The sequence below is a fragment of the Oncorhynchus mykiss genome, chromosome 1 (assembly GCF_013265735.2).
Source record: "Oncorhynchus mykiss isolate Arlee chromosome 1, USDA_OmykA_1.1, whole genome shotgun sequence".
Taxonomy (NCBI): Eukaryota; Metazoa; Chordata; class Actinopteri; order Salmoniformes; family Salmonidae; genus Oncorhynchus; species Oncorhynchus mykiss.
The window spans coordinates 20,499,526-20,524,926 of NC_048565.1; the positions used below are offsets into that span (position 1 = coordinate 20,499,526).

General features: G+C 42.7%; 1 pseudogene; it reads left to right on the forward strand.

Moving 5' to 3' along the window:
• Positions 1–8,579: 8,579 nt before the first annotated feature.
• LOC110532051 lies at positions 8,580–22,856 on the forward strand (annotated as a pseudogene).
• The last annotated feature ends 2,545 nt before the right edge of the window (positions 22,857–25,401 follow it).

A 25,401-nucleotide genomic window follows, 5' to 3' on the forward strand; every position in this document is an offset into this window, starting at 1 on the left:
GAGCCCGTCCAGTAAGGAGAGATATGACGTAGGCGATACGAGCAGTGCTCCTGGAGTAAGTGTTGGGCTGGAGAGAAAACACAATATCACACTGGGTGAGGAACGAGCGGCATTCAGTGGGCTCCCCAGAGTAACACGGCGGGTTATTGATTCTGGGCTCCGGAGATTCGAAAGCCCTGGAAGTGGCCGGTGGATCGAGGCGGAGATGGTGAACCTGTTCTGTGAGGTTGGAGACTTGGGTGGCCAGGGTCTCAACGGCATGTCGAGCAGCAGACAATTCTTGCTCGTGTCTGCCTAGCATCGCTCCCTGGATCTCGACGGCTGAGTGGAGAGGATCCGAAGTCGCTGGGTCCATTCTTGGTCGGATTCTTCTGTCAGGTGCGTGAATGAGGACCCAAAAGCGAATTAACAAAACAGAGTTTCTTTAATGACGAAACACACGTAGGCTCAGATGGACAGGCAGATTCCGACAGGACAGGACAAGGTTAGATGAACAGGCAGATTCCGACAGGACAGGACAAGGTTGCAGCAAACACGACGATAGTCTGGTTCAGGCATGAGAAACACAAACGAGAATCCGACAAAGACAGAAGCAGAAACAGAGAGAGATATAGAGACCTAATCAGAGGGAAAAAGGGAACAGGTGGGAAAAGGGGTGAACGAGGTAGTTAGAGAGGACAAGGAACAGCTGGGGGAAAGAGGGGAAGAAAAGGTAACCTAATATGACCAGCAGAGGGAGACAGGGTGAAGAGAAAGAACAGGAACAGGACACAACATGACAATACATGACACTAAAGCCAACACCTCATTTGGCCGCCTTTCGTTCCAGTTCTCTGCTGCCTGTGACTGGAACGAATTGCAAAAATCGCTGAAGTTGGAGACTTTTATCTCCCTCACCAACTTCAAACATCTGCTATCTGAGCAGCTAACTGATCGCTGCAGCTGTACATAGTCTATTGGTAAATAGCCCACCCATTTTCACCTACCTCATCCCCATACTGTTTTTATTTATTTATTTTTCTGCTCTTTTGCACACCAATATCTCTACCTGTACATAACCATCTGATAATTTATCACTCCAGTGTTAATCTGCATAATTGTAATTATTTGCCTACCTTCTCATGCCTTTTGCACACAATGTATATATAGACTCCCCTTTTTTCTACTGTGTTATTGACTTGTTAATTGTTTACTCCATGTGTAACTCTGTGTTGTCTGTTCACACTGCTATGCCTTAACTTGGCCAGGTCGCAGTTGCAAATGAGAACTTGTTCTCAACTAGCCTACCTGGTTAAATAAAGGTGAAATAAAACAAATAAATAAATAAAAAAGATAAGCAAGCTGCCACAGCAGGCCTAAGTCCATTAAAGTTTTAAAAGGATTGTGGTGACTGTCTGCACCACTCCTCCCTAGTAATTATTCCATTCCTCAGTGGACATTTCTAATTTCAAGCAAACTGCCGTACTCCTCCATAACGGATATCTCTGGAACTCTTTAAGTGTGGACTCTGACAATCAATACAGGCCTTGAGAGGAGTTTGATAAATTGCTGCTGGCATACAATATAACATGTGTTCTGCCATGCCATGTGTTCTGCCACTTTGCAAACCAACAGTATTGTGTGCATAAATCTTCCAGCGCTGGTGCATAGACATGCAGCCAGGGAGCTTCCCTTTGGCCTCACAGCATTTGTTTGGCTTCCGTGAACACATTGTACGTTTGGGAGAGAAGTAATTTTGTTTAGATGGCGATGGCCCAAAGCACATTAATCTTTTCGGAAACACAGTAATTGTTAACTCTGACTGCCAAACATGGTGGTGAGTGGTGAACTTACATGCCCCAGCCAGTTGCCTCCTACACCTAAGACCATGATTGATTGAGTCGTTGTGGTGATGATCTCTGATGTTTCTGGGAAACAATGGGAGAACTCTATGAATCCTACCTCCAATACTGGTGACCTGACATCCCCATGGTGTTAGTGATGATCAGCAAGTCAAAGTAGCTCTGTTGAAGCAAGAAGACCAGCGGCCCCTTAGCATCAAAGCAGACTTTAGTAGTTGACCTCACAGCTTGGGTCAACACAACAGTTGAAGTAGTATGAACTAGACCTGGTCATGTGGCTACTAAAGGCTGCAGATCAAACCTGCAAGCCAGCCGTTTGTCCTCATTGAATACTGTGAACCTTGGTCCAATCAGAGAGAAAGAGGCGATGCAAGAGGCTTTACTTCTCCCAAAATCTGTCCTAAAGCTATATCAGAGTTGTGCCTGTTTTTATAGATAGAAGACTCATCATGGATATAACCTATTTTAGCATGGACATTGCCATTGAGGGCTGACACCATTTTAAAGTAGTCAACTGGGTGGGGATTCCTATGAGTTGAGAGCAATCAGCCAATGAAGAAGAAAATGTACTACTTTAAAATGGAGAGACCCTCAGTAGCGCTGTCCATGCTGTCACAGACGTTACAATGGCATAGATACAAATATGAATTCTCTATCTCTGTGGCCTGTTGTTCACATGGGTATCCTCTCATTGGCTAGAATGGTCCCACCAGATCTCACCTCCTCTCGCCTGCCTTCCATCTTTGGGGATATGTATTTCCATTGTTAGAGCAGTCACTTAACCATCTTGTACCCCATGTAGCCATTGCATTGACATCAGCACAGATCCTCTAACTCTCAGAGAACAGCAGGATGCTAGCCGCCAATCTCCAAGGATTTAGCATCATAAGAACCCAAACAGACCCTGCAATCCCCCTCCCCAGAGTCTCCAGGCCCTCGCTACATCAGCAGCAGGTCGTCTGTCAGCACACCTTCCATCTCTGGGCCCCATGTGTCAGTATCTGTCAGTATGTGCTTTCTGTCACATGGTGTCCCATCTCTGCATCATTTATCCTGGTGCTCTGGGTGTTGGCATAATTATCGCTTCCTTGGTCTCCCCATTCATCACTGCTCACTAATTTAGCACTGCAGAGGAGACTTACAAACTTCGATGGAAACTAATTAGAAAAGAGAATGAGGCAGAAAATTGGAGGGAGGTTGCTCTTTAAAAAGTACAGTGCGGGGAAGTATAGAGTTGTACTATGAATTTGAATGATATCATTTGTATGTGTATTTATTAGGGATCCCCATTAGCTGTTTCCAACGCAGCAGCTACTCTTCCTGGGGTCCAAACACATTAAGGCACTTACATCACACAAAACCAAAGATGAAACTGTACATCATATAAGATTATTACACCACTACATCTCTACAATACAACATGTGCAATACCACCATACAGCAATACTACAATGTGCGTGTGTGTAGAGTGCCGGTGCAAGCATGTGTTTGCTTGTCAAATCAAATCAAATGTTATTGGTCACATACACATGGTTAGCAGATGTTAATGCGAGTGTAGCGAAATGCTTGTGCTTCTAGTTCCGACCATGCAGTAATATCTAACAAGCAATCTAACAATTTCACAACTACCTTATACACACAAGTGTAAAGGAATAAATATGAATATGTACAGTTGAAGTCGGAAGTTTACATACACTTAGGTTGGAGTCATTAAAAGTCGTTTATCAACCACTCCACAAATTTCTTGTCAACAAGCTATAGTTTGGGCCTCCCGGGTGGCGCAGTGGTTTGTTGACAAGAAATTTGTAGAGTGGTTGATAAACAAGTTTTAATGACTCCACTTAGGTAGTGTATGTAAACTTCCAACTTCAGCTGTACATATTGTGCCACCAGAGACTCTGGGTTCGCGCCCAGGCTCTGTCGCAACCGGCCGCGACCGGGAGGTCCGTGGGGCGACGCACAACTGGCCTAGCGTCGTCCGGGTTAGGGAGGGTTTGGCCGGTAAGGATATCCTTGTCTCATCGCGCACCAGCGACTCCTGTGGCGAGCCGGGCGCAGTGCAGGCCAACCAAGGTCGCCAGGTGCACGGTGTTTCCTCATACACATTGGTGCGGCTGGCTTCCGGGTTGGATGCGCGATGTGTTAAGAAGCAGTGCGGCTTGGTTGGGTTGTGTATCGGAGGACGCATGACTTTCGACCTTCGTCTCTCCCGAGCCTGTACGGTAGTTGTAGCGATAAGACAAGATAGTAGCTACTAACAATTGGATACCACGAAATTGGGGAGAAAAAGGGGTAAATTTTTTTATTTAATTTAATTAAAAAAACAAACAAACTATAGTTTTGGCAAGTCGGTTAGGACATCTACTTTGTGCATGACAAGTAAATTTTCCATCAATTGTTTACAGAGAGATTATTTCACTTTTTTTTCACAATTCCAGTGGGTCAGAGGTTTATATACACTAAGTTGACTGTGCCTTTAAACAGCTTGGAAAATTCCAGAAAATGATGTCATGGCTTTAGAATCTTCTGATAGGCTAATTTATATAATTTGAGTCAATTGGAGGTGTACCTGCGGATGTATTTCAAGGCCTACCTTCAAACTCATTGCCTCTTTGCTTGACATCATGGGAAAATCAAAAGAAATCAGCCAAGACCTCAGAAAACAAATTGTAGACCTCCACAAATCTGGTTCATCCTCGTCTGGTTCATCCAAACGCCTGAAGGTACCATGTTCATCTGTACAAACAATAAGACGCAAGTATAAACACCATGGGACCACACTGCCGTCATAGTGCTCAGGAAGGAGACGCTCAGGAAGGAGATCTCCTAGAGATGAACGTACTTTGGTGCGAAAAGTGCAAATCAATCCCAGAACAACAGCAAAGGACCTAACCAAGGTTGCCAGGTGCACAGTGTTTCCTCTGACACATTGGTGCGGCTGGCTTCCGGGTTGGATGAGCGCTGTGTTAAGAAGCAGTGCGGCTTGGTTGGGTTGTGTATCGGAGGACGCATGACTTTCAACCTTCGTCTCTCCCTAGCCCGTATGGGAGTTGTAGCGATGAGACAAGATAGTAGCTACTAAAACAATTGGATACCACGAAATTGGGGAGAAAAAGGGGTAAAAAAAATAAATAAAGATGCTGGAGGAAACGGGTACAAAAGTATCTATATCCACAGTTAAACGAGTCCTATATCGACATAACCTGAAAGGCCGCTCAGCAAGGAAGAAACCATTGCTCCAAAACCGCCATAAAAAAGACAGATTACGGTTTGCAACTGCACATGGGGAATAAGATTGTACTTTTTGGAGCAATGTCCTGTGGTCTGATGAAACTAAAATAGAACTGTTGGGCCATAATGACCATCGTTATATCTGGAAGAAAAAGGGGGAGGCTTGCAAGCTGAAGAACACCATCCCAACCATGAAGCATGGGGGTGGCAGCATCATGTTTTGGGGGTGCTTTGCTGCAGAAGGGACTGGTGCACTTCACAAAATAGATGGCATCATAAGGGAGGAAAGTTATGTGGATATATTGAAGCAACATCTCAAGACATCAGTAGGGAAGTTAAAGCTTGGTCGCAAATGGGTCTTCCAAATGGACAATGACCCCAAGCATACTTCCAAAGTTGTGGCAAAATGACTTAAGGACAACAAAGTCAAGATATTGGAGTGGCCATCACAAAGCTCTGACCTCAATCCTATAGAACATTTGAGGGCAGAGCTGAAAAGGTGTGTGCGAGCAAGGAGGCCTACAAACCTGACCCAGTTAGACCAGCTCTGTCAGGAGGAATGGGCCAAAATTCTCCTAACTTATTGTGGGAAGCTTATGGAAGGCTACCCGAAACGTTTGACCCAAGTTAAACAATTTAAAGGCAATACTACCAAATACTAAGCCAGGCGATGTACCTTTACAGAACATTTTACAGGCTTATAAAGACTTCTTTGAGCTCATGTTTTCATGAAATGGAATAGGGTGCACAATCCATATATTAGCTGTATTACAAGAATTGGCTGTCCCTTATAACGTCAGGGTTAGGGTGATGGCACCCGTGTGTAACGGCTCAGACAGCCGTCCTGCATCCCTCCCCATCTCCCTGACGATGCTGCTGTCCCCTGATAAACACACAGATCGAGACACACACACTCTGTCTCTCTCAAAGTACCTGTGGCATTCTAATCCTCTAGAGGGTCTGGTTTATCTGAGCCATCTAACAGGTAAAACAGGAGGGATTATCCTTCTCCATCACAGCTCTGGGCTGATCCCCCTTCTTCAGAATCATCTACTGAGCAGCACTTGCATGGCTTAGCCACGGGGCATCTAGCAGATAGGCCTGCACACAGGTGTTTATGGAAGAGCTGATGGCAGGATATCCAGTAGGTGACTGTCGGAACTAGAAGCTCAAGCATTTCGCTACAATCGCATTAACATCTGCTAACCATGTGTATGTGACAAATAAAATATGATTTGATTTGACTGTGGAGGCCAGGTCATCTGATGCAGCACTCCATCACTCTCCTTCTTCGTTAAATAGCACTTACACAGCCTGGAGGTGTGTTGGGTCATTGTCCTGTTGAAAAACAAATGATAGTCACACTAAGCACAAACCAGATGTCCTTTATTAGTGGTTTCTTTGCAGCAATTTGACCATGAAGGTCTGATTCACACATTCTCCTCTGAACAGCGGATGTTGAGATGTGTCCGTTACTTCAACTCTGTGAAGCGTTTATTTGGGCTGCAATTTCTGAGGCTGGTAACTCTAATGACCTTATCCTCTGCAGCAGAGGTAACTCTGGGTCTTCCTTTCCTGTGACGGTCCTCATGAGAGACAGTTTCATCATAGCACATGATGTTTTTTGCGACTGCATTTGAAGAAACGTTCAAAGCTCTTGAAATTTTCCAGATTGACTGACCTTCATGTCTTACATTGTGTCTGCATTGTGTCCCACCACCCGCCAACCCCTCTTTTTACGCTTCTGCTACTCTCTGTTCATCAAATATGCATAATCACTTTAACGATACCTACATGTACATACTACCTCAATAAGCCTGACTAACTATTCTTTTTTCAAATGTCTTTTTACTGTTGTTTTATTTCTTTACTCTCACACACACACACACACACACACACACACACACACACACACACACACACACCTTTTTTTCTCCCGCACCATTGGTTAGAGCCTGTAAGTAAGCATTTCACTGTAAGGTCTACCTACACCTGTTGTATTCGGCGCACGTGACATTAAATTTTTTTTTGATTTGCAGTAGTGACTGTCGTTTCTCTTTGCTTATTTGAGCTGTTCTTGCCATAATATGGACTTGGTCTTTTACCACCCCTACCTTGTCACAACACAACTGATTGGCTCAAATGCAAATTCACTTTTAACAAGGCACACCTGTTAATTGAAATGCATTCCAGGTGAGTACCTCATGAAGCTGGTTGAGAGAATGCCTAGAGTGTGCAAAGCTGTCATTAAGGAAAGGGGTGGCTACTTTGAGGAATCTCAAATATAAAATATATTTTGATTTGTTTAACACTTGTTTGGTTACTACATGATTCCATGTGTTATTTCATAGTTTTTATGTCTTCACTATTATTCTACAATGTAGAAAATAGTCTAAACAAAGAAAATCCCTTGAACGAGTAAGTGTGTCCAAACTTTTGACTGGTACTGTAAATCAATGGTAGTAATGGCTACTGACTGACCATGCAGGCATTTCCTTTCATCCTTAATATAACCCGTGCGTCAATCTATACTGAACAAAAATATAAACGCAACATGTAAAGTGTTGGTCCCATGATTCCCGAGCTTAAATAAAAGATCCCAGAAATGTTCCTTACACACAAAAAGCTTTTTTCTCTAAATTTTTGTGCAGAAATGTGTTTATGTCCCTGTTAGTGAGCATTTCTCCTTTGCCAATATAATCTATCACCTGACAGGTGTGGCATATCAATAAACTGATTAAACAGCAGAATCATTACACAGGTGCACCTTGTTTTGGGGACAATAAAAGGCCACTCTAAAATGTGCAGTTTTGTCACACAACACAATGCCACAGATGTCTCAAGTTTTGAGAGAGCGTGCAATTGGCATGCTGACTGCAAGAATAACCACCAGAGCTGTTGCCAGATAATTGAATGTTAATTTCTCTACCATAAGCCGCCTCCAACGTCGTTCTAGAGATTTTGTCAGTACGTCCAACCGACCTCACAACTACAGGCTGGCATGAGCCCAGGACCTCCACGTCTGGCTTCTTCATCTGCGGGATCGTCTGAGACCAGCCACCCGGACAGCTGAGGAGTATTTCTGTCTGTAATGAAGCCCTTTTGTTGGGAAAAACTGATTGGCTGGCCCTGGCTCCACAGTGGGTGGGCCTGGCTCCCAAGTGGGTGGGCCTGTGCCCTCCCAGGCCCACCCATGGCTGCGCCTTTGCCCAGTCAAGTGAAATCCATAGATTAGGACCTAATGAATTCATTTCATATGACTTATTTCCTTATATAAACTGTAACTCAGTAAAATCGTTGAAATTGTGGCATGTTGCGTTTCATATTTTGTTCAGTATTAGTAACATCCACCGCATCCGCCTGTGTCAGCCTTCCGCATCTGCGGTGGCCAAACTACAGTGATGTTGGTCAGACCATGAGACATCCCGACAATAGGTCTTCTCACGAAAATGTCTGTAGCGTCCAAACGGTTTGGCCTAGAAAATAATATGACCACTCAATGGAAAGATGAGACACTCCCACAATTATTACGGGTCTGAAGGTAACCGGAACTTGTTCAAAAAAAACATGAAATGGTAGTTTTGAGGTAATTTTGTGCCAACAAAAAAAGGGTTTCAATATGTGTTCAAAAAACGTAAATATTTTCCTTAGCTTTCTTGTGTTTCCTAGACACAGGAAAGCAACTTCAAAACTTTATTCCTTATGATTTATTTTTGGACTGTTGGTTCTGCCATTTCTGAATGTGTTTTAAATGCGTTTATATGGGCTATAGTAGTAAAGGCCAAATACAATATTTTATACAAATTTTGATACCTAGTTACAGGGGTCCTAAAATTCTAAATTAAATATATATATGACACCCCCCCCCCCCCCCAATGCTTAGTGTTTTAGAGGTTAAAGATTCTGGAGAATAATGTGGAGAACCACCACGTCTGTTGGCAGCACATTATCAGCCACTATAAGTGAGCTCCTTTCCTTGGCTATCTCCAGTCCACTTTATCCCCCGCCACTCATTATGTGTCTCCCAGACCCACATGGGGTTTCAGGCTATGACTCTGAGATAGGTGCCCTCTCAGCACCGCTGTGCTCTTAACCCGAGGAAAACTCAACCCACATCTCCCAATATAAATCTCCCTTCACCCAGCCTACAGCCAGCAGACATCATTATCTCTCTCCACAGCCCAGAAAATCAATAGCTGGTTGGTTGGAGGGAAATATTTTAAACACAAGGATGGTGAGAAAGAGTGAGTGTGAAAGAAAAGGAGTTGTGGTGGTTAGCTAACTGTTCATGAGAGAAAAAGAGGTTGAGCTTCTCACAAATCCACTCTTGTTCAAAGCGTCTTTATAAGCAGTAATATTGTTCTGACAGTTTTATTAAATGTTTTAAGAGGAAGACAAAGCAGATTGGGAAATAATTACATGGAGGAAGGAGCTTTCTCTTCACCATGACTACAATGAGGATAATCATAATTGTTCCTACAACTTAACATCTAGCTGCTACAGAATTATGTTGAAATCGGCTGAATTTCGCAACAAATTGAATGAGGGCCTTTCTTAAAGCTGAATATGCTCACAAATGCAATCCGTGTATGCTAATCGCCACAAAGAAAGTTGAACAGACCAACAGCTATGCATTAATCCAAGTTATTTTCTGTTGTGTAATTGATAAACTTTCTATAATGCTGTATTGCTTCATGCTCATTATTGTCCACTTTCACAATATCAATCTTCCACAGTACTGAATGTTCACATTGTCTTTACAGTGTTAGCAGAGTTGTCCTTCACTTGTGTCATTGACCTTGTGAGTTCTTTGGAACATGACTGTTTTCTCTCCGGAATTATGGAATTCTACCAGAAAATGGTTTGTCTCTCGATTCTCCATCTTGCTAATATGCATACAGATGTTGAATCTGTCTGTTGTTCCAGTGCCATGAGGTTCATGGTTGCATTGTGTGTGGCAGGGACAGCCATCGTGATCTGCTACTGGGACGGAATAGTGCACTTTATCATGTACCTCATGATGATACAACGCTTATGGAACACTGTGTCACCTTGGTCTTCTTGTAATGTTGATCTACAAATCACACATACACCACCATTCTAATACACTCCATTCATGCCTGGACCAATTAAGCAAGTATTGTATTATATTGTATTGTACCTTATAGTCCCCTTCGCCAAGAGGGCTAAGGATTCGTACCGCAGAATCGGGACATCTTTGTGTGACCACACATCATCTCACTGCTGGGCCATTCATTTGAAGCTGTGTGCTGCCACTAGTTTACAGTGTTTGGAGTAACCACTTTGGGCCATTTCTTCCCCTCTCTCAGTATGTCTTATCATACCCTCGGTCTCTTCTGGGCTGGATCGTTGTTTGCCAACATGAGAGTCTTTGTGACAGGAGTTGTTGTAGGTGAGTCTCACCTTCACCCCTCCTGTATCCCACAATGACCGAGTTAATCAACTGTACAGCGTTGTAGCATCAGTGTCATAGTGTAGGCTGCCAGTACAACAATGCACTTGCCTTTATTAACATTGACAGAACAAAGCAAAACTAGTCTCAAAGCATCTGTTCTCTGGGTTTCAAACTGAGAAGTATCGGAGGATCAAACTAACCCACAACAATGTGTTACCATCATTTTGTATTTAAGTTGCATATTAGTTCAATGATGCCTTACTACGGACATATTTAGAACATCATTTAAGTTAATTACAAGCTGTGTATAATATAGCTGTAAAGCTCACTATCCTCAAACTCCCTGTCATAAATCAACCAAGGCGCAGCGTGCATGGAGTTCCACATCTTTTAATTGGAGTGAAACCTAAACAAACAGGTAAACAGCAATGACCGTGCCGCCCACGAACACACACGGAAAATAATAATTACCCACACATTAGGTGGGGAAAAAGGCTGCCTAAGTATGATTCTCAATCAGAGACAACGATAGACAGCTGTCCCTAATTGAGAACCATACCCGGCCAAAACATAGAAATACAGAAACCTAGAAAACAAAACATAGAATGCCCACCCCACATCACACCCTGACCTAACCAAATAGAGAAATAAAACTGCTCTCTAAGGTCAGGGTGTGACAATAGCCTCCAAGTTATGATAATGTGGTCTCTTTTGGCAAAGGTCTACTCTGTTTCTCATGTAAACATCATGGAAATGTGTCAACTATAACACGGTTAAAATTAGACTGCTCTACTCTACTTCAGATGTACCCAGTTCCTCCTCATACTTTTAAGGGATGAAATGCTCTCTGTGTTTCCCTCCCTGGCAGGTCAATTTGGGTCAGATATCCGTCCTGCTTTCTGGTTCAACATGCCCTTCCTATTGCTTCCTATATGGGGAGCGATCAAGCTGTTTCAACATGTCCAAGACCGGGCCCACCCTCAGCGGATACAGGGTGAGATGGAGTAGGTCGCAGGTGATTAACCTGATGGATTGCTTAGGACCAGGAGTTTAACCTAACCATGTGACCTCACCAGGAAAACTAGGGCTCAGATCATAGAAATAGAATGGGTGTCCATAGAGCCCCATAGTGGAGGTGTCATAATACCCATAAAACCTAGCGGTCAAACAGGGAAATGGTTCCAATCGTTTTTCCACCATACATTTTTCCCATAGGGGATTTTAGAAACACTTAAAAGAAGGGCTGTGTTTCGTGTAGCCTTAACCTTGCGTGACATTTTGATAACCATGTACATCTCTTGTGGACAAGGTGACATTTATCAATATACATACACTACCCTTCAAAACTTAGAAATGTCCTTGTTTTTAAAAGAAAAGCACATTTTTGGCCAGAAACAAAGAACTTTCTTCTGAAACTCGTCAGTCTATTCTTGTTCTGAGAAATGAAAGCTATTCCATGCGAGAAATTGTCAAGAAACGGAAGATCTCGTGCAACGCTGTGTACTACTCCCTTCACAGAACAGCGCAAACTGGCTCTAACCAGAATAGAAAGAGGAGTGGGAGGCCCCGGTGCACAACTGAGCAAGAGGACAAGTACATTAGAGTGTCTAGTTTGAGAAACAGATGCCTAGTTTGAGAAACAGATGCCTCACAAGTCCTCAACTGGCAGCTTCAATAAATAATACCATAAACACCAGTCTCAATGTCAACAGTGAAGAGGCGACTCTGGGATGCTGGCCTTCTCGGCACAGTTCCTCTGTCCAGTGGCTGTGTTCTTTTGCCCATCTTAATCTTTTCTTTTTATTGACCAGTCTGAGATATGACTTTTTCTTTGCAACTGCCTAGAAGGCCAGCGGTAGTGTATATTCTCTCAGATTTGAAAATGCTAATTAGCATCAAAGTAAACATCATGCAAGACTACAAATCCCTGGAAGCTCCTGCACATCATCTCTAGCTGGCACCTTTGCCAACAGGTATATTTAAAGACATTTTGCCAATTTATTCATAACAACATTTAGCTAACATTAGATAGTTAGTTAATCCAGAGATTCTTACCTTTGCCTCAATGTGGCAGTCTCGTCCAGATCATCATTGCATTTGTAGTTCTTTAAAATAGCCACATTATCAGCTAATTAACGTTTCATTTGTTGGGGGTAAATACAGGTGAATATGTTGATAAAAGTCACCTTGTCCCAAAGAGATTTACACGGTTATGACTCATACTGTGGTACTCTTGCCGAGTTCCAAAACACTGTGACTTCTGACTTCAGTGTGTTCAAAACAACTGAGAAAAAAATGAGTTGCTACCGGGAAAAATAGATTTGAAGGGTCATGCAACTCGTGAACCCGGGCCTCTTTCTAGAGCTCTGACTTGAAGATCACTGAGATCATGATTTGACCTCGTATTTTTCAGAGTTTCCAGTTGTTTAGAACGCGGCATCTATTCAGGTCAAGGATGGCATAATGGGTGTACTGGCGGCCATTGCGAGTGTACCAATAGGCACAAAGCAGGAAGTGTACCCTTCAATATGTGCTGTGATTTGTTGATTCAACTCAACTGACATTACAAAAAATACATTCCATTGCATGAGCCACATCAGTTAACATACTTTGAATGAACATTCTATGTTACCATAAAAATTATTGCGTCACAGTACCAGGCAGCCATTGTGAATGTGCCCATGAGTTTACCAGTCAAATGCGAGGGTTAAAGGTTCCAAGCCCGTTTTCATCATTCTATTTCTATGGCTCAGAGTTAAGACTTGATCAGGAAAAACTCCTGGTCCTAGTAATGCTATGTTTATACAATATCTTCTCAGAAGTGTGTACTTATGGCTATGTTTGCATATCATCTCAGTGCATCAAATCAAATCAAATCAAATGTATTTATATAGCCCTTCGTACATCAGCTGATATCTCAAAGTGCTGTACAGAAACCCAGCCTAAAACCCCAAACAGCAAGCAATGCAGGTGTAGAAGCATCTCATCTGTTTTAGTCTCATCTGACGCACAACAGACCTTTTCCAGGTGCTGCTAATACTGGGGACCATGTCCTTCACTCTCTTCAGGGGCTTGGTGAGCCAGCAGGGCCTGAATACACACTTAGAAAAAAACACACTGTCACGCCCTGGCCATAGAGAGGCTTTTATTCTATATTTTGGTTAGGCCTGGGTGTGACTAGGGTGGGCATTTTAGTTTCATTATTTCTATGTTTTCTATTTCTTTGTGTTTGGCCGGGTGTGGTTCTCAATCAGAGGCAGCAGTCTATCGTTGTCTCTGATTGAGAATCGTACTTATGTAGCCTTTTTCCCCACCTGGGTTTGTAGGTAGTTGTTTTCTGTATAGTCTTAGTTATCTTACAGAACGGTTCCTTTCTCGTGTTGTTATTTTTGTTCTAGTGGTCAGATTTAAATAAATATCACGAACGCGTTCCACGCTGCGCTTTGGTCCACTCCTTCTTCATCAGACGAGCGTTACACACTCAAAAATAAAACATCAGAAACAAAGCGTTATATTAGGATTGGTCCAGCGCACCAATTTTAGTACAGCCGAAAGAGTCAATGCATATGTAAATTATTCCCTCATGTGCCACCTGTCTTTGTAGTAGATAATGATTTGTTCATGATGCATAGATTATGTCCAACATCTGTTGTGCTGATTCAATCATGTCACATGGGTGGTCTCATATGACACTTCCCTCTCAAAAAGCCACTTGAAGATGATTTGTCTGATTTGTGGAAAAATGTATCTACTTATTATATGTTTTAATGGGATTTTCATTCAATACTCGTTCATGTTCTCCTGTGACCAGACATGGTTTAAATTACAATAACTGATCCTACAGATGAGTAGTTTATAAAGTACTCTTGCCTAGAGGATCATGTTGTAACCTTCCTCGTGTGTGTGTGTGTGTGTGTGTGTGTGTGTGTGTGTGTGTGTGTGTGTGTGTGTGTGTGTGTGTGTGTGTGTGTGTGTGTGGGGGGGGGGGGGGGGGGACTCCCCTCTAGAGGCCTGTTCTGTCTACCTTGGCCAGTATGAGCCCTATCTGAAGGACCCGGGGGGCTACCCCAAGGTTATTTTGGGTACTTCAGACACAGAGCATGCCTCTTTGCAGTGTCAGTGGCATCCCTTAATAGTTGCTAACCCACTTTGTTTTAAATAACAATGTAATAGCCACTCCATCCAGAGTTCACTTGGAGTTGCCTTGAAGCCTGAACTCTCTCTCCTCTATGTGCATCTCATCATTACACCACAATGAGAGGGCTGAGAGGCCAGGTTGGTTCATCGTCTCTGATTTCTTAGGCAAGAGAATGTAGTTGTGACGGGGCCAGTCTCAACGACCGCCTGGGTTTACTCCAAATGCTGGGTGTTTTGTTTTATTAGGGTTCTTAACGGAGTCAATAGGTTATCTAAAGACCTTGTTATGGCTACAGTCCAGGAACAATGGCAAAGCATCGATCAGGCAGGGGACTGCATGCTGAGAACTTGATAAGCTAATCCTCCTTCCCCTGAACCCCCCATCAGCAACACACTGGGTGGGAGGTGTGTGTGTGTATGCGTGCATGTGTGTATGCTCTAGCTAGCATGTGTGTGTCAAAGCATGTGTGTGCAATGCAGGTGTGTGTGTGTGTGTGTGTGTGTGTGTGTGTGTGTGTGTGTGTGTGTGTGTGGGTGTGTGGGTGGGTGGGTGGGTGGGTATGGTGTTACCCTGCCTTTGCATTGAGCAACCTTTTTAATCATTGATGGTGATAAACCACGGCAGACAGATGACCGGGCGCAGCACACAGACACTGCTCCAAGGACTGAAGGGCAACATGTGATTGACTCTCAGCCTCTGTACTCAATTCATTAGGATTCATCAGAACCAAAGCCCTAGAACAAAAGCCACTGTTCAAAAGGTATAATTTGATGCCATTACTTCAGCAGCTACCTGACTTTCAAGCTCCAAATATTATCTGTTGAAGTGCAAGTGAGAGTCAATGTAATGACCTCTATTTGAACACTACAATTTGGTCCTCAGTGTGCATTGTGAAAGCACTTAAAATGTGTGGGTGTGTGTGTGTGTGTGTGTGTGTTGTCTATGCAGCCGGCAGCAGTATTATCTGTATTCTGTGGGAGTGCTTGTACTGTTGTAACACTGTTAGTGCCCTAGCAAGGATGAAGATGTACTGCATTAATTGTCCATTGGTGTGTCTATATTAATTCTCCATTGGAGTGTCAGAGCTGTACAGTGGAGCGGGCCGGCTGGAATCACACAGATGTCTCTGAGACACTTGTACTGTAATGTAATCCTGTGACGTAATCCCTGTTGTAGATTCTGCACTTCCTGTTCTACATGCTGCCAATGCTTTGGGCCTTTGTCTATGGACTCATAGTGCCTGGCTGCATCTGGATGCCTGATTGGACTGTGTTCGAGGCATTGCCCAGGTAAGATATGGGGGACATATGTGTTATTATGGGTTAATAACATAAACTACAGTTCCCAGAATGCAATATACTCTACCTACATTTCTTCTTCTTCATCCAGGACCTCTATACTACGCGGTGTCAGAGGAAGGCCCAAAAAATTGTCAAAGACTCCAGCCACCCAAATCATAGACTCTTCTCTCTGCTACCGCACGGCAAGAGGTACCGGACCTCCAAGTGTAGGTTCAAAAGGCTCCACTGCTGCTACTCGCTGTTTATTATCTATGCATAGTAACTTTACCCCTACCTACATGTACATATTACCACAATTACCTCGACTAACCTGTGCCCCTGCACATTGATTCTGTACTAGAGGTCGACAGATTAATTGGTATGGCCGATTAATTAGGGCCGATTTCAAGCTTTCATTACAATTGGTAATCGGCATTTTTGGACACCGATCATGGCCGATTACATTGCACTCCACGAGGAGACTGCGTGGCAAGCTGTTATGCGAGTGCAGCAAGGAGCCAAGGTAAGTTGCTAGCTAGCATTACACGTATCTTACAAAAAACAATCAATCAATCTTAACATAATCACTAGTTAACTACACATGGTTGATGATATTACTAGTTTATCTAGCTTGTCCTGCGTTGCAAATAATCAATGCGGTGCCTGTTAATTTATCATTGAATCATAGCCTACTTCGCCAAACGGGTGATTTAACAAGCGCATGTGCGAAAAAAGCACTGTCGTTGCACCAATGTGTACCTAACCATAAACATCAACGCCTTTCTTAAAATCAATACACAAGTATATACAGTGCCTTGCGAAAGTATTCGGCCCCCTTGAACTTTGCAACCTTTTGCCACATTTCAGGCTTCAAACATAAAGATATAAAACGGTATTTTTTTGTGAAGAATCAACAACAAGTGGGACACAATCATGAAGTGGAACGACATTTATTGGATATGTCAAACTTTTTTAACAAATCAAAAACTGAAAAATTGGGCGTGCTAAATTATTCAGCCCCTTTACTTTAAGTGCAGCAAACTCTCTCCAGAAGTTCAGTGAGGATCTCTGAATGAGCCAATGTTGACCTAAATGACTAATGATGATAAATACAATCCACCTGTGTGTAATCAAGTCTCCGTATAAATGCACCTGCACTGTGATAGTCTCAGAGGTCCGTTAAAAGCGCAGAGAGCATCATGAAGAACAAGGAACACGCCAGGCAGGTCCGAGATACTGTTGTGAAGAAGTTTAAAGCCGGATTTGGATACAAAAAGATTTCCCAAGCTTTAAACATCCCAAGGAGCACTGTGCAAGCGATAATATTGAAATGGAAAGGAGTATCAGACCACTGCAAATCTACCAAGACCTGGCCGTCCCTCTAAACTTTCAGCTCATACAAGGAAAAGACTGATCAGAGATGCAGCCAAGAGGCCCATGATCACTCTGGATGAACTGCAGAGATCTACAGCTGAGGTGGGAGACTCTGTCCATAGGACAACAATCAGTCGTATATTGCACAAATCTGGCCTTTATGGAAGAGTGGCAAGAAGAAAGCCATTTCTTAAAGATATCCATAAAAAGTGTCGTTTAAAGTTTGCCACAAGCCACCTGGGAGACACACCAAACATGTGGAAGAAGGTGCTCTGGTCAGATGAAACCAAAATTGAACTTTTTGGCAACAATGCAAAACGTTATGTTTGGCGTAAAAGCAACACAGCTCATCACCCTGAACACACCATCCCCACTGTCAAACATGGTGGTGGCAGCATCATGGTTTGGGCCTGCTTTTCTTCAGCAGGGACAGGGAAGATGGTTAAAATTGATGGGAAGATGGATGGAGCCAAATACAGGACCATTCTGGAAGAAAACCTGATGGAGTCTGCAAAAGACCTGAGACTGGGATGGAGATTTGTCTTCCAACAAGACAATGATCCAAAACATAAAGCAAAATCTACAATGGAATGGTTCAAAAATAAACATATCCAGGTGTTAGAATGGCCAAGTCAAAGTCCAGACCTGAATCCAATCGAGAATCTGTGGAAAGAACTGAAAACTGCTGTTCACAAATGCTCTCCATCCAACCTCACTGAGCTCGAGCTGTTTTGCAAGGAGGAATGGGAAAAAATGTCAGTCTCTCGATGTGCAAAACTGATAGAGACATACCCCAAGCGACTTACAGCTGTAATCGCAGCAAAAGGTGGCGCTACAAAGTATTAACTTAAGGGGGCTGAATAATTTTGCACGCCCAATTTTTCAGTTTTTGATTTGTTAAAAAAGTTTGAAATATCCAATAAATGTCGTTCCACTTCATGATTGTGTCCCACTTGTTGTTGACTCTTCACAAAAAAATACAGTTTTATATCTTTATGTTTGAAGCCTGAAATGTGGCAAAAGGTCGCAAAGTTCAAGGGGGCCGAATACTTTCGCAAGGCACTGTAGTATTTTTAAACCTGCATATTTAGTTAATATTGCGCGTTCTGTGCAACAGAGTCAGGGTATATGCAGCATTTAGGGCCGCCTGGCTCGTTGTGAACTGTGAAGACTATTTCTTCCTAACAAAGGCAGCAAACTTCGCCAACGGGGGATGATTTAACAAAAGCGCATTTGCGAAAAAAGCATAATCATTGTACCTAACCATAAACATCAATGCCTTTCTTAAAATCAATACACAGAAGTATGTATTTTTAAACCTGCATATTTAGTTAAAATAAATTCATGTTAGCAGGCAATATTAAACTAGGGAAATTGTGTCACTTCTCTTGCGTTCATTGCTCGCAGAGTCAGGGTATATGCAACAGTTTGGGCCGCCTGGCTCGTTGCGAACTAATTTGCCAGAATTTTACGGAATTATGACATAACATTGAAGGTTATGCAATGAAACAGGAATTTTTAGACTTATGGATGCCACCCATTAGACAAAATACGGAACGGTTCCGTATTTCACTGAAAGAATAAACGTTTTATTTTCAAAATGATAGTTTCCGGATTTGACCATATTAATGACCTTAGGCTAGTATTTCTGTGTGTTATTATGTTATAATTAAGTCTATGATTTGATATTTAATAGAGCAGTCTGACTGAGCGGTGGTAAGCACCAGCAGGCTCGTAAGCATTCATTCAGACAGCCCTTTCATGCGTTTGCCAGCAGCTCTTCGCTGTGCTTCAAGCATTGCGCTGTTTATGACTTCAAGCCTATCAACTCCGAGATTAGGCTGGTGTAACCGATGTGAAATGGCTAGCTAGTTAGCGGGGTGCGCGCTAATAGCGTTTCAAACGTTACTCGCTCTGAGATTTGGAGTAGTTGCTCCCCTTGCACTGCAAGGGCCACGGCTATTGTGGAGTGATGGGTAACGATGCTTCGAGGGTGGCTGTTGTCGATGTGTTCCTGGTTCAAGCCCAGGTAGGGGCGAGGAGAGGGACGGAAGCTATACTGTTACACTGGCAATACTAAAGTGCCTATAAGAACATCCAATAGTCAATGGTATATGAAATATAAATGGTATAGAGAGAAATAGTCCTATAATTCCTATAATAACGACAACCTAAAACTTCTTACCTGGGAATATTGAAGACTCATGTTAAAAAGAACCACCAGCTTTCATATGTTCTCATGTTCTGAGCAAGGAACTTAAACGTTAGCTTTTTTACATGGCACATATTGCACTTTTACTTTCTTCTCTAACACTTTGTTTTTGCATTATTTAAACTAAATTGAACATGCTTCATTATTTATTTGAGGCTAAATTGATTTGATTGATATATTATATTAAGTTCAAATGAAAGTGTTCATTCAGTATTGTTGTAATTGTCATTATTACAAATTAATGACCAATCAGTATCGGCTTTTTTTGGCCCTCTAATAATCAGTATCGGTGTACGGCGTTGAAAAATAATAATCGGTCGACCTCTATTCTGTACCGGTACTGTCAAGAATCCCGCCTAAGATGGTGCCTCTTCCTGTTCGGGCTGCGCTCGGCGGTCGTCGTCGCCGGCCTACTAGCTGCCACCGATCCCCTTTTCTGTTTCAGTTAGTTTTGTCTGATTAGTTTCACCTGTTTCTTGTTTGGGTTTTGTTTTGGGCTATTTAAACCCGGTAGGCCGGCTGGCTTTTGTGCGGGCTTGTTTTTCTGTTCATGGTGTGTGGATTATTGTGAATTCCGTTTTTCCGGACAGTTTCGTCCTGTTTGTTGGACTGGGTATTTATGCGCCCTTGTGTGTGGCGTGACCGTTACTCTGTTCTTGGAATAAAGATCCACGTTTTGAACTACCCTGCTCTCTGCGCCTGACTCTTCCACCCACTACTCCTAGAAGCCTTTACAGGTAACCCCTGTATATAGCCTCATTATTGTATTTTTATTGTGTTACTTTCTTTACTTTAGTTTATTTAGTCAATCACTTCTTAACTCTTATTTTCTTAACTGCATTGTTGGTTAAGGGCTTGTAAATTAGCATTTCACGTTAAGGTCTACTATACTTTTTGTATTCGGCGCATGTGACAAATAACATTTTATGTTATTTGATTCTACATATTGCTATTACTAGCCATACTAGACTTGAATAGGTTGAATTACTTTAGTGACTAGAGCCCCTGAAAGTTCAAACTGTGTACATTATGCTCAGCATTAGTTTCAAGTTTTATTAGTCGTATGTAAGGGATACAGATGGTATACACTGTTCAATGAAATTCTTACTTGCAGGTTTCTTCTTGACAATGCAACAACAATAAGAAATAATAAAAGATAAGAATATGAACATAAAGTAAATGGATCAGTAGATTAGAATAGTGAAAGTATAGCTCCCAGTGCTACCACTATCACAAGTTCTCATATAAATATTTTGTTATATCCAGCCTTAATAAGGTCTCTTCATGGCGTCCGTGTTCATAATAATAACCAGTCAGCCCCATCCTACGGAGACCTATTTCCTGTCATCAGGAGGTTGAATTTCCTCTCCATGCTGGACTAATAGAGGCAGTCATCAAACAAGAAGTAGTGATCAAAGGCCAGTACTGTATAGACTAATCTGCAGTCCCTACTATCCCTCTCAACCCGGGGGAAGGCCTGCCTCGGGGATTCAGCATTTCTAATCATCAGAGTCTTCTCTCTGAGGTCGTGCTGTACTGTACATCGCTAGCTGCAGATACTAATGGCTGTTGTACTGGCTCAAAGTAGAGTAAAGTATGAGATTTAAAGCTATTAAATCAAACCTTTTGTGTGAGAACACTTGAATATCAACACTTGAAAATCAGCGGTCAGCTGTAAATAAATGTATTGGCTAGTTATGAGAGTGAACAAGAATTACACTAGTATGTGGACACCCCTTCAAATTAGTGGATTTGGCTATTTCAGCCACACTTCGTTGCTGACAGGTATGTAAAATCAGGCACACAGCCATGCAATCTCCATAGACAAACACTGGCAGTAGAATGGCACGTACTGAAGAGCTCAGTGACTTTCAACAGAGCACCATCATTGGATGCCACCTTTACAAGTCAGTTCCTCACATGTCTGCCCTGGTCAACTGTAAGTGCTGTTATTGTGAAGTGGAAACATCTAGGAGCAACAACGGCTCAGGCGCAAAGTGGTAGGCCACACAAGTAACACTCACTACCGAGTTCCAAACTGCCTTTGGAAGCAGCGTCAGCACAATAACTGTTCATCGGGAGCTTCATGAAATGGGTTTCCATGGCCGAGCAGCCGCACACAAGTACATGATCACCATGTGCAGTGCCAAGCGTCGGCTGGAGTGGTGTAAAGCACGCCGCCATTGGAGCAGTGGGAGCGAGCTCTCTGGAGTGATGAATTACGGCAGTCTGGCAGTCCGACGGCCGAATCTGGGTTTGGCGGATGCCAGCTGAAAGCTACCTACCCCAATGCATAGTGCCAACTGTAACGTTTGGTGGAGGAGGAATTAATGGTCTGGGTCTGTTTTCCAAGGTTCAGGCTCCTTTGTTTCAGTGAAGGGAAATCTTAACGATACAGCATACAATGACATTCTAGACAATTCTGTTGCTTCCAAATTTGTGGCAACAGTTTGGGGAAGGCCCTTTCCTATTTCAGCATGACATTTCCCCCATGCACAAAGTGAGGTCCATACAGAAATGGTTTGTTGAGATCATTGTGGAAGAACTTGACTGGACTGCTCAATCTCATCGAACACCTTTGGGATGAATTGAAATGCCAACTGCGAGCCATGCCTAATCGCCCAACATCAGTGCCTGATTTCACCAATGCTCTTGTGGCTAAAATGGAAGCAAGTCCCCACAGCAATGTTCCAACATCTAGTGGAAAGCCTTCCCAGAAGAGTGGAAAAAAGTTTTTTTTGGAATGAGATGTTTGATGAGCAGGTGTCCACATATTTTTGCCATGTAGTGTATGTTAGTTACAGCTAGGGATTCAACACCAATATGTGTTCTATTGGGAAGTGAGTAGTAGTATTTGTCTGACAATGGATCTTCCTAAAAATATTTGCTGATTGACATGACTGAATAACCCAACCTTTGTTTGGAATAACCACAAACGTTCCTCTCTCTCACACAGTGCCAGTGGGCCCACATTGGGGCATCCCTCCACCCACGTACTGTGGTCCCATTCCAGATCCCAGGCAAGGCCTTCCTGGCTGTCCTTGTATGGTGTATGTTTCATGATTAACGACTCATGGTGTAATTGTAACAACATACAAGAACTCAAGTCCTTTTGTTCACCTGACCTAGAATTCCTCACAATCAAATTCCGACCATATTATCTCCCAATATACCGTATATCGGATACCAAGACGGCCATCAAGGAACTTCACTGGACTTTATGCAAACTGGAAACCATATATCCTGAGGCTGTATTTACTGTAGCTGAGGACTTTAACAAAGCTAATTTGAGAACTATCGCCCCATAGCACTCACTGCTGTCATCATGAGGTGCTTTGAGAGACTAGTCAGGGATCATATCACTTTCAACCTACCTATCACTCTAGACCCACTCCAATTTGCTTACTACTCCAATAGGTCCACAGACGATGCAATCGCCATCACACTGCCCTATCCTATCAGGACAAGAGGAATACCTATGTAATAATGCTGTTCATTGACTTTAGCTCAGCATTCAACACCATAGCACCCTCCAAACTAATCATTAAGCTTGAGACCCTGGGTCTCAACCCCGCATTGTGCAACTGGGTCCTGGACTTCCTGATGGGCTGCCCCCAGGTGGGGATGTTTGGAAACAACATCTCCAATCCGCTGATCCTCAACACTGGCTGTGCACGCCTCCAACTCAATCATCAAGTTTGCAGACGACACTACAGTGGAAGGCTTGATTACCAACAACAACGAGACAGGCTACTGGGAGGAGGTGAGGGCCCTCGGAGTGTGGTGTCAGGAAAATAACCTCTCACTCAATGTCAGCAAAACAAAGGATTGTGGACTTCAGAAAACAGCAGAGGGAAAGGGTGGAAAGCTTCAAGTTCCTGACGATCTGAAATGGTCCACCCACACAGAAAAATGCACATAGCACCTCTTCAACCTCAGGAGGCTGAAGAAATATGGCTTGGCCCCTAAAATTCAGAAACTTTTACAGATGCACAAATGAGAGGATCCTGTCAGGCTGTATCACCGCCTGCAACCTCAGGGCTCTCCAGAGGGTGGTGCAGTCTGCCCAACGCGTCACCGGGGGCAAACTACCTGCCCTCCAGGACACATACAGCACCCGATGTCACAGGAAGGCCCAAAAGATCATCAAGGATATCATCCACCCGAGCCACAGCCTGTACAACCCGCTATCATCCAGAAGGTGAGGTCAGTACAGGTGCATCAAAGCTGGGACCAAGAGACTGAAAAACAGCTTCTATCTCAAGGCCATCAGACTGTTAAATAGTCATCACTAGCCGACTAACACCCGGTTACGCAAACTTGCACCTTAGCGGCTGCTGCCCTATATACATAGACTTGGACTCACTGGCGACATTAATAATGGAACACTTGTCACTTTAATAACGTTTAAATTATTTTTACATGCTGCTTTACTCATCTCATATGTATGTACTATATTCTATTCTACTGTATTTTAGTCAATACCACTCTGACATTGCTCGATCTAATATTTATATATTTCTTAATTCCATTCCTTTACTTTTAGATTTGTGTGTATTGTTGTGAATTGTTAGATATTACTGCACTGTTGGAGCTAGGAACACAAGTAACTCGCTACACCCGCAAAAATATCTGCTAAAAAAATTTATTCATTTGAAACAGTTATTCCAGTGTCAAGAAAAAGTGTAAATAGGATAATTTTGTTCATAAAATCAGTCTTTGGAACATCCATGCGTCACAACGGGTAAATGGAGGTCAATTTTAAATGGAAAGTTGCCCACTAACATGGGATTGATTGCTCTCTATCCAATAGCATAGACATTGAGACAAAACTGCCCATATTTTTAACTTGAGAAATACTACACCAAACAACTTAGTTATATGTAAAATTGTGCAACTTAAACATCCTCTACAAAAATGTCAAAATAAATGACAGATTTCTTGAGTTATCTGAGATTCTGGGGATTTTGTGGAAGTGAAATAAGATTCCGTGTCTACAGTGTCTCATGGGGGACAAACGTCATTCACCAAACGCAGAAACAATTAGGCAGCATATGTCCAAGACTAAAATCTCATTTTTCTAATGAGCAGAATCGCCCAATCGGCATGTCCACTGGCTCTTTAAGTGAGACTGCTTATCACAGTGTCACCTATAGGCCAGTTGGTGCAATCGGTGCAAAATGTTTTTTTTTTATAAGAATATAAGAATATGATATATAAGAATATGTTTCACATCTTCGATGTGAATACCTAAATATGGGTGAAGTAGGCAAAAATGTCATTTTTCGGGACATCAGACCTGCTTAATTCTCACTTGAAACACAGTTTTTGTGTTTAATAGGCTAAATTACACATTTGGTTAACATCTGACTCGAGTGATCTGTTCTGCAATTTGGAGTTTATGACATTTCAGATTTAGATATAATTTTTCACTAAGTAGTTTTGAGGTAGTGAACAATTTTTTTCTAAGTAACTTTAGTTAAGTAAACTATTTTTCTTAAGGGTGGCTTTAGTGTAGCTTAACTTATTCTTGTGAGGAGTAATTGTGACGACCCTCCCTGCCGAATTCTTTCTCTTTGCTCTTGTTTTCCTTAATAGGATGTCGGTGGGCGGAGCCAGGAGGGTCGTCAGCGACATGGGACACACCTGGGCCCGGGTGTGTCCCAGGATAAATACACCTCTTCCCCATTCATTGAGGAGACTCTCTCCATGCAGACAAACTGTTAGATTTTGGTTGTGGCATTTTTGTTGCCTGTTTGTTTGTTTGCTTGCTTGCTTGCTTGCTTGGGCACCTTTCAACACCCCTCATTATCACATTTATGCATGCAACCACTCACTTACACTACTGATTACTGACTACACACACCATTGTTATTTGTATCTACGTTACTTCAGTTAATAAATATATT